The sequence below is a fragment of the Mesoplodon densirostris genome, chromosome X (assembly GCF_025265405.1).
Source record: "Mesoplodon densirostris isolate mMesDen1 chromosome X, mMesDen1 primary haplotype, whole genome shotgun sequence".
Classification (NCBI taxonomy): domain Eukaryota; kingdom Metazoa; phylum Chordata; class Mammalia; order Artiodactyla; family Ziphiidae; genus Mesoplodon; species Mesoplodon densirostris.
This window is the reverse complement of record NC_082681.1, coordinates 114,341,665-114,359,939: the sequence shown is the minus strand read 5'-3', so window position 1 is coordinate 114,359,939 and position 18,275 is coordinate 114,341,665.

Sequence of the window (18,275 nt, the reverse complement as noted above, 5' to 3'; positions counted from 1 at the left end):
TCATCTTATATCATTCTATAGCATAAACACTAGGGTAAGTTAAATTAAACTAATTGTGTTAGGTAATTTGTTGTTCACTAAATAACAGATAAACTTACCAAATTCAGACTTATATGTAATGATGCTCCCATTCATTAATTCATTTCTTCATTTAATTCATATTTATTTGGTATGTAATTCATGCCAAGTACTGTTATAAGTACAGTACATATACCAAGTGAATTAAAGAGAGTATGTGTATATATAACAATTTAAGGCCAAGTTCATATTTCTAAAGTCTAAAATCTTTTAATAAAGCAAGTTCATTGAACTTTGCTCTTTTTAGCAATAAAAAAGGAACCACTTTACAGTATGATATAAGGGGCATTATAATCTTGAGAAACTTCTTGAATATTATTCTAAACATTGTGGGTTATATGGAGAGAACAGGAGTAATCTAAAATTTAGGTTTTTAAAAGGTCAGTGTGGTGATTTTGTAGAGAATGGGTTATAGAGGGACAAGAATTGAATGCACAAAGACCAGTTAGAAAGCTATTGCAACTGTTCAGACAAGAGCTAATTGGGATTGAAACTACGGTTGTTGTAATACAGCTTATAAGAAGTGACACAATTCAGAGGAAATTTTAAAGTAGACCTAGCCAAATATGTTGACAAACTCTATGTAGTGGGTAAGGAATAAAGAGAAATTAAGGAGGACTTCCAAATTAAGAACTACTCCTAAATAACCAGGAACGTACATATTGGTGGATTTGCATATCAAGAAGTTAAAGAGTTGTATTTGGTACATATTAACTTTAAATTGCCTATTAGATAACTGTGTAGCATAACTGTCTATAAGACCAAATTGAACATTTGCACTTAATTGATGAGTTTCTATTTGTTATTAACATAACATATACTAAAAACTTATAAATTCAAGCTAAGCACTCCAATTGTATTACTAAAACTAAATTAACTCTTCATTAACTTTCAAATTTTCTAATGTGCATAGGACACTAGTAAGCTATTTTCCATTAGCTATTACTAAAAGGCATGAATTTGGTAAATGAATCTAGGGTATGCCAGACATCCACATATGCAAATGTTTCTTTCTTCCCTTTTTAAATTTTCAGTATAACTTTTTGAGATTTTTTTGAATTCAAATTTTGTCATATATTTGGTAATACGTCTCACATATACACTAATATGTATAAAATAGATAACTAATGAGAACCTGCTGTATAGCACAGGTAACTCTACTCAATGCACTGTGGTGACCTAAATGGGAAGGAAATCCAAAAAGCGGGGATATATGTATACATATAGCTGATTCAATTTGCTGTACAGTATAAACTAACAAAACATTGTAAAGCAACTATACCCCAATAAAAAAAATAAAAACTAAGAAAGACACTAACACAACATTGTAAATCAACTATACTCCAATAAAAATTAATTTTTAAAAATGTCATTTTTATATTTAAATTTAAAATTAAATCTATGGAGATTTAGTTTATATGCAATACAATTAATCAGTTTTATCTGTGCAATTCAGTGAGTTTTGACATGTATTTAGTTATGAGATGACCACCAAAATCATGATATAGACCATCTCCATCAGCCCAACATATTCTATTGTGATCATGTGAAGTCAATCCCCTCCTCAAACCAGTGGTCTCTGGTACCTACTAATACACTTTCTGTAACTATAATTTTGTCTTTTCTAGAAGTTCATATATATGGAATCAAACAAGATGCTTTTAACTTTCATTCATCTTGTTGTACATAATAGTTCATTACATTTTATTGTTCAATAGCACAGAAATACCAAATTGAAAGTATCAGAATGTTTTTATACATTTTTTGACTGTTAAGAATAAAGCTGCCACGAACATTCAAGTACAAGTCTCTGGGTAGACATGTTTTCATTCTCTTAAGTAAATACTTAGGAGTGGGATTGCTGAATCACTGTTAAATCTATATTCAACTTTATACGAAACTGTTAAAACTGTTTTCTAAAGTTGTTGTACCATTTTAAATTCACATCAGCAAAGTCTGAAAGGTCCAGCTGCTGTATATGTTTACCGAAACTTACTATTATCAGATTTTAAAATTCTAGTCATCTTAATGTATGTGTAATGATAATGAACTGTGTTTTTAATTTGCTTTTTTTCTGATGAAAGGAGACCTTCAAATTGAAATGAAAAGAGGCTAACCAGCAGCACAAAACCACATGAAAATGTAAAACTCCCCAGTAAAGGTAAATATATAGACAACTATAGAATCCTGTAGTATAGTTATATAGCTATGTAAATCACTTTAAAATTCAGTATAGACATTTTTTTAATGCAAAAAAAGTAACTATAAATCTGTGTTAATGGATATGTGATATAAAACAGGTAATTTGTGTCACCAATAACATAAACTGGGGGAGAGGGGTATGAACATTTAAAGGAGTTTTTATAGTGGTTTAAATTAAGATGCTATCTCTTTAAAATATATTGTTATAACTTTAATATGTTTTATGTAATTGCAATGGTAACCAAAAAGAAAATATGTTTAGAATATACACAAAGGGGGCCTCCCTGGTAGCGCAAGTGGTTGAGAGTCCGCCTGCCGATGCAGGGGATACGGGTTCGTGCCCTGGTCTGGGAGGATCCCATATGCCGCGGAGCGGCTGGGCCCGTGAGCCATGGCCGCTGAGCCTGCGCGTCCGGAGCCTGCGCGTCCGGAGCCTGTGCTCCGCAACGGGGGAGGCCACAACAGTGAGAGGCCCGCATACCGCAAAAAAAAAAAAAAAAAAAAAAAAAAAAGAATATACACAAAGGGACATGAGAAGGGAATTAAAACTTAACACTACAAAAAAATCAGTGAAGTACAAAAGAAATAGACAGCAACACAATAATAATAGAATTCCATACCTCACTTTTAGTTACATATAGAACCATACTAAAAATCAATAAGGTAATAGAGGATTTGAACAACACCATAGACCAATTGGACCTAACAAACATGTATGGAATATTCCACCTAACAACAGCAGAATGAGCATTCTTGGCAAGTGCACATGGAACATTTCCCAAGATATCTTGAGACAAATGAAAACAAAACAAAACAAAGCTTATGGGATTCAACAAAAGCAGTACTATGAGGGCAGTTTATAGTTATAAATGCTTACCAAAAATTTTAAAAAAGGAAGAAAGATTTCAAGTCAACAATCCAAATCTATACCTTGAGGAAGTAGAAAAAGATGAGCAATCTAAATCCAAAGTTAGCAGAAGGAAGGAAACAATAAATATTAGAGCAGAGATAAAATAGACTATAAACACAGTAGAAAAACTAAATGAAGCCAAGAGTTTTTTTTTAAAGATCAACAAAATTGACCCTATTCTGACTAACCCTTAGAATAACAAAGAAAAAAAAAGAGAAAAACTCAAATAACTAAAATTAGAAATGAAAGAGGAGAAATTACAACTGACACCACACAGATACAGAGGAGTGTAAGATAGTATGAATAATTATATGTCAAAAATTGGATAACCCAAAAGAAACTGACAAATTCCTAGAAACGTACAACCTACCAAGACTGAATCATGAAAAAATTAAAAGTCTGAACAAATCTATAACTACTAAGGAGATTGAACCAGTAATCAAAACACCCAACAAAGAAAAGCCCAGGTTCACATGGCTTCACTGGAGAATTCTACCAAACATTTAAGGAAGAATTAGCACCAGTTCTCCTCAAACTCTTCCAAAGAATTGAAGAGGAGAGAGTACTCCTGAACTCATTCTATGAGGCTATCATTACCCTGATAGGAAAACCAAAGACACAGTAAGAAAGGAAAACTACAGACCAATATCCCTGATTAATATTGACTCAAAAATCCTCAAAACAAAAAAAAACAATCTAGCAAACCAAATTCAATAACACATTAAAAGAATCATGCACCGTGGTTAAGTGGGATCTGTCCTTGAGATGCAAGGATAGTTCAACATATGTAACTCAATCAATGTAATACACCACATTAACAGAGTCAAGGACAAAAACCACAAGGTCATCTCAACTGATGCAGAAAAAAACTTGACAAAATTCAATACCTTTTCATGATAAGACCTCTCAACAAAGCAGGACAGAAAGAAATCACCTCAACATAATAAAAGTGGTATATGAAAAGCCCACAGCTAACATCATACTCAATGGTGAAAGACTGAAAACTTTTCTTCTAGATCAGAAAAAAGACAAGGATATCCACCCTCACCACATGTATGTTCTAGTCAGAGCAATTAGACAAGAAAAAGAAATAAAAAGCACACAACTTGGAAAAGAAGTAAAATGATCTCTGTTTCCAGATGACATGATCTTATACCTAGGAAGCCCTAAAAAGATTGCACCAGAAAACTATTTAACTAATAAACATTTTCAGCAATTTCAGGATACAAAATCAATATAAAAATTAGTCTCATGTCCATACACTAAGAATGAACAAGCTGAAAAAAAACTAAGAAAAAAATTCCACTTAAAATAGCATCAAAAAGAATAAAATTCTTAGAAACAAACTTAAGGAGACAAAAGATTTGTATACTGATAACTATAAAACTTTGCTAAATGAAATCAAAGAACATATAAATAAATGAGTAGATATCCCATATTCATCAGTTACAAGGCAATATTGTTAAAGTCTGTATTATCCATACTACCCAAGGCAATCTATTTATTCAGTGCAATCTGTATCAAAATGCCAATCACATTTTTTACAGGAATGGTAAAAAAAAATTCCTAAAATTCATGTGGAATCTCAAGGCTTTCTGATTAGTTAAAACAATCTTGAGAAAGAAAACCAAAGTTGAAGGCCTTACACTTCCTGATTTTAAAACATATTACAAAGCTATCAATACAATAATCAAATCAATGTCATACAGGCATACAGACAGATATATAGACCAATGGAAAAGAATGGAGAAATCAGAAATAAATCCTTGGATATATGGTCAAAATATCTTCTACCAGGTTGCTGAGACCACACAATGAGGAAAAGACAGTCTCTTCAATAAATGGTGTTAGGAAAACTGGATTTCCACATGCAAAAAAATGAAATTGGACCCTTAATTTACACCACATACAAAAATTAACTCAAAATGGATTAAACACCTTAATGTAAGATCTAAAACTGTAAAGTTCCTAGAAGAAAATATAAGGAAAAACTTCAGGACATTGGATTTGGTAATGATTTCTTAGATATGACACCAAAGCAGAGGCTACAAAAGCAAAAATAGACAAATGGGAGTAAATCACACTTTTTCAATAAAAACTTCTATGAACCAAAGCAAATGATCAACAGGATAAAAAGACAACTTGCAGATCAGGAGAAAATATTTACTTTAATCATGATCTGATAAGTGGTTAATATCCAGAATATATAAGGAACTCATACAATTCAACAACAATGACAACAACAAAACAACATGATTAAAAAATAGGTAAAGAACTCTCCAAAGGGGACTTCCCTGGTGGTCCAGTGGTTAAGAATCAGCCTTCCAATGCAGGGGATGCAGTTTCAATCCCTGGTTGGGGAACTAAGATCCCATATGCCGTGGAGCAACTAAGCTCACACACCACAACTACTGAGCCCACGCTCTAGAGCTCACGTGACATGACTAGAATGCCCATGCACTGCAACTACTGAGCCCGTGTGCTCTGGAGCCTATGAGCCACACTTAGAGAGAAGCCTGCATGCTGCAATGAAAGAGCCCGCGTGCCGCAACTAAGACCTGACACAGCCACGTTAAAAAAAAAAAAAAAAAAAAGAACTCTGCAAAGAAGATAGACACAAGTGGCCAAAAACATACAAAAAGATGCTCAACATCACTAATCACAAGATAAATGCAAATCAGAATCACTATGAGGTATCTCTTCACACACACTAGGATGGCCATTATCAAAAGAACAGGAAATAATAAATGTTGACAAGGATGCGGAGAGATTGGGATCTTTATACACTATTGGTGGGAGTGTAAAATGGTGCAACCATTGTGGAAAACATGATGGAGGGTCCTCATAATATTAATAATAGAATTACTATGTGATCCAGAAACCATACTTCTTGATATATATTTAAAAGAATTGAAAGCAGGATCTCAATTATTTGCACATCCACGTTCACTGAGTCATTATTCACAATAGCCAAGAGATGAAAGCAACACAAATGCCCATTAAAGGAAGAATGGATAACCTATGTATATATCATATCAATGTATATCTGATATATACATATAATGGAATATTACGCAGCCTTAAAAAAGGAAATTCTGTCACATTCTAAAATATGGATGAACCCAGAGGACATTATGCTAAGATAAATAAGCCAGTCACAAAAGGACAAATACTGCATGATTCCACTCACATGAGTATCTAAAGTAGCAAAATCATAAAAAGAGAAAGTAGAGAGGTGGTTGCCAAGAGCTGAGGGGATGGGGAATTAATGTTTAATGGGTATAGAGTTTCAGTTTTGCAAGATGAAAAAGTTCTAGGAATCTACTGCATAACATCATGAATATACTTAACACTATAGAAGTATATGCTTAAAAATGGTTAAGATGGTAAATTTAGTGTTATGTGTTTTTTAGCATGATAATTAAAAAAACAAGTCTGCAAAGTTTAAAAACAAGGCCAAAAATGGGAAAAGATAATTCTAACATACATAATGAAGTATAATTTTAATCTAGAACATATGATGAATTTCTGCCAAAGAATAAGAACAAAACAATGTATCTCTAAGAAAAATGTAACAGAAGTTTTTAGCAGACATTTCCTAGAAGAGAAAACATGACCAGTAAGTATATGAAAATATGTTCAATTCTGTTAGTGATCAGGTAATGAAAATTTTTAAAAAACTATTATAAGATATAATTTTATAAGACTGTAAAACCTTAATAAACGTTTGGCAGTATCTCGCATTGCCAAAAATACTGTTCATCAGAAACTCTCATAAATTGGTATAGATACCTTTAAAATGGTTTAAATATCTGCTATTCCAATTTTATGCATCTATAACCTAGATAAATGTTTGAACATTTGCACAAAGGAAAAAACAAACATTTTCATAGTAGCATAGTTTATAATAGCAGGCAACGTACAACAGTCCAGATGATCAGCACCAGTAGAATGGATAAGCATGCTGTGGTACATTCACTGGATTGAATACTATGTGAAAATGAATGAGAAACACTAACAAATCAAAAAGAATGAATATATTATTGAATTTTTTAAAAAGTTACAGAAAAAGAATTATGTTACTCCATACGTGTAAAGGTTAAAAACTTGCAAAGATTGTAACACCTTATAAAACTGTGAAATAAAACAAATTACCCATGGAAAATTTTGGATAGTAGTTTTCTCCAGAGAATAGGAAGTATCCACAGGGGCATTTCAAAAATATTGATTATATTATCTGATATTGATCAGTGGGATTACAAAAATATTGATCAGTTTCACTTTCTAAAGCTTTATGGTAGAGATCAAGCAATCAATCTGTGTATATAATAGTTTTTCTAGAAATTGATGAATTTTAATATATTTTCTAAATCTCATTAGTATATAGAGCACTACCACTGAGCATTCAGGGAACACCTCAGAGAAAGAGTTGGCAGATGGGTGTTCAGTTGCTCTGCAGCTGAGGAACCTGCACATTCAAATCTGTCTTATCACCCAACATTAAAATTCAGCGAGTTTCCCCTCACCAGCACCTCGCAACTATGGTGGATTCCTCTTCCTCCTTTCTACCAGGTATGAGAACAGCCATGGGTCTCTTTTCAGCTAAGAAGAGCTTTTCACTCCCTGGAGCTTGGTTCATATAAGTTTCTTTGTGTCTTTAGTTTCTGGTTCTTAGGGTGAGGGCAATACTCTTGTGACTTTGTATACCCAGACTTGAATCAAAATGAAAATCTTTTCATTTTGAAATTTTAAACCTATAAATCTTTATCCCTTAACAATCAGATATTTAAGAGGCAGGTATTTAAATATATCCCTTTTATACTTGCTCTGGAAAGTTTCTATTATGTTGTTTGCCTGGATTTTTATTTCTAGGTTGATATTATAGACATCATTTTTATCCCTTTGGGGAATTAGCTTTTATTTACTTTTAAGACTACAAAGTCTAGTAACAGATTATAACATTCTTACATCGTGTACATATTGAAGTGTATTACTGGGTTTGTTTCTTCTATAATTTTTCCAAGTGTATCTATAATATCTTTCTTTTTTTGGCAAACATTCTGACATCATTTTTGAAAATTATTTTTTATTATGTCCTCACATTTGAATGACTATGAGGCTCAATATTGCATTCTTGATCTAAACATATTTTTCTTTATTTTATAACATTCTTTCATTTTTGTGTTCAATTTTGCTGTTGATAATTCTGATATAATGGTTCATCCTAATTCTTCTGTAGATTATTTTCTTTTTACTCTAGGATCATTTAAAATGTGTATCTATTATTGGTGTTAGTGAATATTATTATAATGTGTCTAGGCGTGGATTTTTTTTTTTCCCCTTAGCTCTCAAGAAATACTGTAAATCTAAAGTTCTGATCTGTGTTTTTCTTAAATTCTGGGAAACTTTTAAACATTATTTCTTCAAACATTACCTTTTCTCTTTTCCTTTTAGTTTTCTTTTTGCAACTCACAATGCTATCGTACTTCACTCTCAGCTTTAGTTTTATAATTTGACTTATCTTCCCTTTCAGGTTGCCATCTAGATTTCATCAACCTCATCTTTCAACTCATTAAGTAATTCTTCAGATATATCTATCTTACTATTTATCCAACTATTATATTCTTATTTTAAATATTGTAAATTTTACATCAAATGTTTCTACCTGGTTCTTATTGAAGTTTCATTGTTAATGATTTTTATTGCTTATATCATCTCAACTATTTAAGTATACGTAAACTTTTGGTGCTTCTGTTCTGTTCCGTATGATACCTGTTGTTTGGTTTCTTGCCTTTCTTTTGAGGTGACTGTACTTTGGGTGTCTAATATACTTGGTTTGAGAGTGCATGTTCCCTGGTAGTGTCAGCCATTCTGCTTGGTATTGGAATAAAGTCAAAGTCAAGGTCTTGGGCAGTTCCTCAGGGTGAATTTAAAGGGAGGCAGAATATATGATATGTCATTCCCAGTTGCTGCCACTCAACAAAATAACCCCTCTGGCCAGGATTTCACTTTCAACTCTTCAGAAAAAGCAGTGTTGGCTAGAGATGGTTTCCCTAGGTGATCATTCACTGGCCTTTAGGCTTGGAGTGTGAAGGCACAGAGAAATGGACTCTCTCAACTGTCTAGTTAGCCCATGTCTGTTATTTTGAACTCATCCTCGCAGGACTTTTCTTCCATACTGTTATTTTCTACACTGGTAGTCTACTCTGTTGCTGCAGAATTCTTTGCTAAGGGGCTGGTGGCTGTTGTCCCAGAGTAAAAGAGAGAGGTAAAAACAGAAGTTAACATACTCCTTCCATTATTTTCTGGTATTGCTGTCTCAGGCTGCTCTCTGCCCCAAGCTGCAGCACACCTGCTCAACGCACACTCCATCAAGGGAGCCTATGACTCTCCAGGTGTTTCCCAATTTTTTGTTGTTTTTTTGCTCGAATCAATGCTACCTTTTAATCTGTGTAGTGTCCTTAGAGTTGATTTTGGGGATGAGATGTGTGGCAGACACACTCTGAGGTGAACCCCCAATGAGTCACACTCATATATAATCCTCTTGAGTACAGGCAGAATCTGTGACTTGATTCTAACCAGTAGAATATGACAAAGGTGATAGGGTGCCACTCCCATGATGGTGTTTTGTTATGCATGAATCTGTCATAGCAGATGAGAGACAGAGACAGAGATTCTCCTGGTGGCTTTGAAGAAGCAAAGAGTCATTTTGTGAACTGCCTGTGAAAGGGGCCATGTGGCAGGGAACTGTGGCTGTCCTCCAGTAGGCAGCCAGGGACCTCAGTCACACAGCCATAAGCAAATTAATTCTGTCAACAGCCTGAATAAGCTTGAAAGCAGATTCTTCTCTAGTCAAGCGTCCCATAAGACTCTAGCCAGCCAATATCTTGATTGTAGCGTGAGTAGAGGACCCTGCCAAGCCATGCCCAGACTCTTGGCCCATAGAAACTGCAAGATAATAAAACTGTGTTGCTTTAAGCCACTATCTCTATGGTAATCTGTTTTGCAACAGCAGAAAACTAATACAGTAGGAAATAGCTTGAATTAGTTCTAGAACTTGTTAAGAACCAGAGCTTGGGGTAGGTGGGGAAATAAATATATATACTTTTATCATCTCATGAGGAGTGGGAATCATTTAGAAGGTAGAATTGCCATGGTTAAATAAAGGTCATCTACCACAAATTTTTTTAGGATCACAAATAATATTTTTAGATCTATTATTTCTTTTAATTCAAGTGAATAGCTATGCTCTATTATAGATTGTTAAGGATGACTATCAATATCTGTTGTTTCACTTCCCTGTAAAATGTCAATAAAATGGATTAACTTCAATGTTATTCATACTAATGTTCAATAAATTCATACTCATTCTTTCAACAGGAAATTTCCCCAACTGTCACATAAATTTATGATACATGGGGAATCATGATTTTTATTGAAGTTTACTATCTTTAAAATAAAACTAATTTAAGGTTCATGAAGAAGTAATATATCAGCCTAATAGAATCCTGTCATAGTGTATCAGAACCGATTACAATGTTGGCATTGTAGTTACTTTGCCCATAATTCTCTTTTAAAAACTATCCTTAGGAGAAGCTCAATTGAGTCTTTCAGAGCGTACCTTATGAATGGGTATAAAATGAGTGGATTGAAGTACATATGACCTTCCCAAAGGTCATTTCCTGATAAACTGATGACAAAATGGGATTTACTCTTCCTGATAGTTTTCAATTTCCTGGGAAGCTTCATAGATATTGATTATTTTTGCTTCATTAATACCCACTGATTATATCACAGAATTTGTACTGATTAGAATTATTGGGGCCTAAGGCAGGCCACCCCAAAATATGCCTCAATGGCATATTGATTATTTTGAGTTAAAGTTACTTAAGAAACGGCCAATGCAAGAGGGGCACTCTGACCCTCCTTTCTGTTTCCCCGAAAGCAGGAAATAAACCTCCCATGTGAAAGGTGCGCTCCCTGTATCTGGAGATAGAAGGACACCCTTATCCCAGAGACAGGGAATTCAGGGCTGACAAGCTTGTATACACAAACTTGCTACTTCCTTACTAATGGTCTACCCAAGCCCAGACTTTGCTTAAATTCCTTTCTGATTAAGCACCCAAACCTAAGTTTCTTTGTCCTGCCAATTCCTCTCAAATTTATTGCTTCTTTGTCTAAAGAGTATAAAAGCTGCCTGCTTTGACCACTTCATAGGAGTACTATTTCTATGAGACCTCTGTACACACAAATTAAATTTCTTTTTCTCCTGTTAATCTGTCTTGTCTTAACTTTATTATTAGTTCAGCCTCAAGAACTCAAGAGTAGTAGAGGGAGAAATCTCCCCCTCCCCAACAGAATATAACAAGTACCTGCTGAAAGTTACATGTTCTTTCCTGCTCAGACACACTTCCACAATGACCATTTCATACCCACCAATTCTACCATTTTTGCCTGCATCTTTATGTTTTATTAAGTAATTTTAAAATACTGATGATAATCAAGTAAAGGCACTGTTCACAACACACATTCCTCTTACAGCACTCAGCTATTCAACTTTTATAAGCCTTGGTTCTCAGGATATCAACGAAATTTGCATTTACAGATGTGAATATTCAGTCTGTATCATCACAGAAACTTAACTGTTTCGGTTTTCTCTTGCACAATAGATGAATAAATATAATTATTTATAATTATTTTCCCTCATCCTTAGGAGGGTTTGGAAGATTAAGTGAATCCTTACTACCACAAAAAGGAGAGAAAATAATTTCTTAGCTGCTAATGATTCAGTCTCTGAGATCAAATGCCATCCTAATTTATTATGGAAATAGGGGAAACAAAAATAAGAGGAAATGGGGATGAAGGAATAGAGAGCGTATGTGGGATAGAGGAAGACTTCAAAGAAGAGGAAGTAGTGTTGGTTATTAGAAGTAGGTGCAAAAGCTTAGTCATTGATTCTGAGGTAGCTGCAGAAAACGCATTGGGGCTTACTCTCTGGGAAGATATGGATGAGTAGAAATAAGATGGAATATCTCATGAAGCAGAGTTTAACACATCATATCTGTGTAGAAGCTGATTCTTCACCTGTGAACCACCAATTCTTTCCTTGAATTAAAACTCATGTCACATTCTCAAGTTTATTGATCTTTACCTCCTTCCAAAGACAAATTTGCTCTGATTTCAATCAGTATCTTACCTACTGAAGGGCCCAGAAGGAGATTCTTGGCAGTGCTGGAAAGCTTTACTTAGCTTAATGTCCTGGGACACTGGTATTGCACAATGGGAGACTCTAGATGTTTGCTACGATGAACTTTTAGTAAGAATTGGGACCACCTGCGTCAACACAGTTTAACAGTTAAGACTGAGAACTGAGGCCACCTTTGTCAACATGACTACAATATCTGTTCTCTGGAACTTCTTGCCCTAGAAGATAAAACTTTTACACCAATACACAACTGCACTTTTTGCTTCAAGAAATTGTTACAAGCCAATTTGGCCAGGCAGACAGTTTATTCATGAGGGAAAACAGATCTCCTTTAAGGATAACGAATTGTTCACATTAGCAAATAGCTCACTTATCAAACAAGAGTTGACTCATCAAGACTCGTGTCAAGATGCCTACCTAGAGGCTTCCCTGGTGGCGCAGTGGTGGAGAGTCCACCTGCCGATGCAGGGGACACGGGTTCGTGCCCCGGTCCAGGAGGATACCACATGCCATGGAGCGGCTGGGCCCGTGAGCCATGGCCACTGAGCCTGCGTGTCTGGAGCCTGTGCTCCGCAACAGGAGAGGCCACAACTGTGAGAGGCCTGCGTACCGCAAAAAAAAAAAAAAAAAAAGACAAAAAGATGCCTACCTAGGGAAGTTCATCAACTGTAACTTATTACAGCCATACTTTGCCGGTCTCCATCAGTTTCCTGTCTTGGAAGACTGACCTTAAACCACTTGATTCCAGACCCCATGACTCTATAAATATTCTCTCCTGACACCCTATCCTGATATAATATTAAGACTGTCAAAGTAGTGTCCTCCTTCACCGAAGTAAAGCCAATTAAGTTTGTTTCCTTAATTAACAAGTTTTCTGGTGGTTTCTTGGGGAATCAACAGTAGCAAAGCAACTAAAAGAATCTGAACTTCAGTGGTGGGGTTGAATGAAACAGTCTGTGAGCACTTCTATTACACTCATAGAAAATATTGATGTGTCAACATTTTACCAGTGATAATTTAATGTCAGTGCCCCTTTGGGTCTATTTTTTTAAGTGATCCATGATGTATTCCATAATATAAAAGGGAATTAAGATTAAACAAAATATAGTAGAGGGGAACAATAAAATCCAGTAATTTATCATTAACTGATACTTATCTCTAACATCTCTTTGCAAAAAAGAAAAAGAAACATCACTCCTTTGGATGACAAAATGTGTTATATGTTGCATCTTAGGCATTTACAAGAACAAACACCAAGCTCTACGGTGTGACTGTGTACATGTCTCTGTGTGTACGTCAGTGATGTGTATGTTTGTCTACAGATGAAAGAGGAGAATATGTCATGTGCACTCCTTACTAAGCATCTCAAACAGGCCCAGTAGGATCTCTCCTTTCAAACGAATCAGATACTATTCACAAACAAGTCAAATGCTACATAAACTCTGAACCTCTAACCAACACTTTAGATAGTCCTATAAATTGCAGGGAAACAAAATTTTGTATCGGTAACCTGTATTTAGGCCAACATTTAAAAATAAGATTCCTGTAAAGCACTTTCTTGGTAAAATAATTGGAAATTTAATTCAAAACTATCTTTGGTATGCTTTGTGTCAAATTCCTTCTTTCAGTATCATCAGAGACATGAGACTCCTTTTTAAATAAACAGTTTTCCACTGGATTGTAATTATTGCTTTTCATAATCAGTTCGTCGAAAACTTTTGCATATTTTATGTGATTTTCCTTGGTTGTTATAAAGGAAAAAAATTTATTTATAAAGATGCATTTTGCTCCACCAGGTTTTAATTATTGCTTTTCATAATCAATTTATCACTTTTGGGCCACTGTAGTGGTAGTCCACCTTTCAGGCTACCCTCCTATTGCTCCAACTTTAGTTGATGATCTCTGCCAGACATCAATACACAATGATGTACCAATAATAATCATTTTGTTTCATACATTTATCTATTTATTTATTTATTTTTGGCTGAATTGAGTCTTCATTGCTGTGTGCGGGCTTTCTCTAGTTGCGGCGAGCGGGGGCTACTCTTCGTTGCGGTGCGCGGGCTTCTCATTGCAGTTGCTTCTCTTGTTGCGGAGCACAGGCTCTAGGCGTGTGGGCTTCAGTAGTTGTGGCACGTGGGCTCTAGAGTGCAGGCTCGGTAGTTGTGACGTACGGGCTTTGTTGTTCCGCAGCATGTGGGATCTTCCCGGACTAGGGTTCAAACCTGCGTCCCCTGAATTGGCAGGCGGATTCTTAACCATTGCACCACCAGGGAAGTCCCCCAATAATAATCATTTTAACTCAGACATTCAAAATTTTCAAAAGACTGTAGCAACCCAGTGTTAACTTCAGAATTTTCTCCATGAGAAGCAGTTAAATGTGACAAATCACATCTGGAATTAGTAGAATGGCCTCTACTTCTATTAAGGTTTACAGGACTAAAGGGAGGGCTCCTAACAACTGTTGGAAGACCTGTACCCAGGATAGACCCCAATAAGAATAGCAACAACTTCAAAGACTTTAGGTGTAGGCGAACCAACAGCCTCAGGTAAGATTATGTTGATGCCATAACTCAGAATGTCCCTTCAGCCTTGTGTTCCCTTTGCTGACTTTGGTCAAAGAAGCAAAAGGCAGAAGTTTATTCTCTACTTTAGTGGGGATGTTTTGACCTGTTACATTTGACTCAACTCCAAGAAACTAATTTCAGTTTGCTATGTTGAAAAGACATCTTGGGTTAAATGACTCATGCCCATTTCCCTGCATCAGAGTACAAATAAAGAACATTATCACTATAGTGAAATCACTATAGTTTCATTTTTACATATAAGTGATGTCCTACTTACAGACCTTCTGACAACTCTAAACATGAGCATAGTTTTGTAAATAAGTTTTAGGCAAACTGATGGATGTTGTAGACTTGCTCTACATATATAAAAATGTCATTGCCTCTTATGGTCATGTTATACAATACTGTGATCTCATCCCTCCCCAAGTTTTCCTCCCAAAACATTACATAGTTCTGTTTCTGTACAATTTTTCCCCATGAACTAGCTTAATCTGATAAGAATAACAATTATTGCTAATGGCACATCCCTTGGTAGAGAAGCTGAGGATGATACAGTCTTCAGGTCCTAGCTGCTTTTTGACAATTTTAGGGAATAGTAGAATTGTTCTAGGCTTCACTTCACCACTGCAATTAATATGATTCCCATACCCTGGATTTGAGAAGCAAACTGGGACATACTTTGCCTTGGCTTGGGTCTAGGTACTACGTAAATATGATAATAATTCACAGTATTTTACCTTCATCAATATAGTACTAATTCCAACATTTTGGACTCTCATTATTTCCACAAGGCAAGATTGAATACACCAAGGACAGATAATCAGTTTTTTGTGGGTTTATATATACAAGTTTAAGAATGGTGATATACAAAATATTTAACAGCCAGTGTGGCACAGGCAACAACCAGTCATTATGGATACCTGTGTGGTTGTATAGGTGAATACTAGCTGAATACCGGTTCTAAGCATAAATCTAAATTACCGGAGGCAACTGCAGAGAAAATGCAAAGGAGAGGAGAAACACATAATGTGGCTTTTTGGACATAGATATGGGAGACAAAAGCAGTCTCAAAAATGTTTGAAAACTAGAATTTTATCAAATTCAAAATATGCGCACAGCTACTTTCTTCTCTGTTACACAACTCTGATTTTCTTTTATATGTAACCTAGTATAGGGTGGTAAAGTGACTTAGAATGTTAATACACTGTTTTAATAAATTACTTGGGAATGTTATATATTCATTTAAAATTAATAATACACTATATTTACTTTAAACTAAAAATATTTTAAGGTGTCTTAGTTGGAAAATGTGAAAAAAAATATAGCACTAGTTAATACATAGCAATTTACTTCCATTAAAGTAGTTGTGCTATTATTATTAATTGATTATAAATGTTTGGCCGATTAAGTTATTTGATTAGAAAACTGCTAAAGGTATTTTTTTCCCCTAGTATAGTTGTTTTGGGACAGTTTACCTTAGTACAGTAAAACAGCTGAAGTGATTGATTTGTTGTATGTCATATATAATTTTATCTGTATTAGTATTATGTAAAACCAAGTTAGATAAAGTTAAGACTTTATTTAAAAAATAAATAATGTAAAAGATTGTTGAGTCCTCTAAATCCACTAAAAATACATAGTGAACTTAATCAGAATTTCTGTTTATATACTATATTAGCTTCCTACTGCTGTTGTAATAAAGTACCACAAAGTTAGGAGCTTAAAACAACACAAATGTAACACATATATATGGAATCTAAGAAAAAAAAAAAAAGGTCATGAAGTACCTAGGGGTAAGACGGGAATAAAGACACAGACCTACTAGAGAATGGACTTGAGGATATGGGGAGGGGGAAGGGTAAGCTGTGACAAAGTGAGTGAGTGGCATGGACATATATACAGTACCAAACGTAAAACAGATAGCTAGTGGAAAGCAGCCGCATAGCACAGGGAGATCAACTCGGTGTTTTGTGACCACCTAGAGGGGTGGGAAAGGGAGGGTGGGAGGGAGGGAGACGCAAAAGGGAAGAGATATGGGAACATATGTATATGTATAACTGATTCACTTTGTTATAAAGCAGAAACTAACACATCATTGTAAAGCAACTATACTCCAATAAAAATGTTAAAAAAAAAACCCACTAATGTATTATCTTACAGTTCTGGAGGTCAGAAGTCTAAAATGGGTCTTATATCTGGGTATCAACCAGGCTGCTTTCCTTCTGGGAACTCTAGGGGAGAATCATTCCCTTGCTTTTCCAGCTACTACAGGTTACCTGAATTCCTTGGCTCATGGTCCCTTCCTCCATCCTCAAATCTAGCAACTTAACATCTTCAAATCTCTCTCTGACAGTGACTCTCTGGCTTTCATTTAGGAGTCTTGTGATTATATTGGCCCATCCAGACAATATGGTTATAACCTCCTCATCTCAAGATTTTTAACTAAATTACATCTGCAAAATCCCTTTTGCCATTTATTGTCACATATTCATAGGTTCCAGGGATTAGGGAAATTAGAAATCAATTTAGATTAGAAATTAGATTAGATTAAATTAGATTAGAAATCAAAAAGGAAATCAGAGAGTGTCTTGGGATAAACAAAAATTAAAATACAACATACCAAAACTTATGGGATACAGCAAAAGCAGTTCCAAGAGGGAGGTCTACAGCATTAAATTCCTACAATAATAAAAAGAAAATCTCAAACAACCCAAGTTTACCCCTCAAGGAATTAGAAAAAGGAGACCTAAGCCCAAAGTTAGTAGAAGGAAGAAAATAATAAATATGAGAGCAGAAATAAATGAAATAGAGACTAGAAAGAAAACAATCAAAGAAACTAAGAGTTTGGGGTTTTTTGTTTGTTTGTTTGTTTTTAAGATAAACAAAACTGATTGAACTTTAGCTAGGCTAACCAAGAAAAAATGAGAGGACTCAAAAAAAAAAAAAAAAGCAAAAAACCCCAAATTCTAAATGAAGAGGAGACATTTATCCAATTGACACCAAAGAAATACAAAGGATTGTAAGAGGCTACTATGAACAATTATATGCCAATAAACTGGGTAACCTAGAAGAAATGGAAAGGTTCATAGAAACATAAAACCTAACAAGATCTTAAAAAATCTTAACAGAGCAATAATAACCAAGGAGTTTGAAAAGCTGGGGGAAAATTTCCTTGACATGGGTCTTGGCAATGATTTTTTTTGGATAGGACACCCAAAGCACAGGCAACAAAAGCAAAAGTAAACAAGTGGGACTACATCAAACCAAAAAGCTTCTGCACAGCAAAGGAAATCATCAACAAAATGAAAGGCAA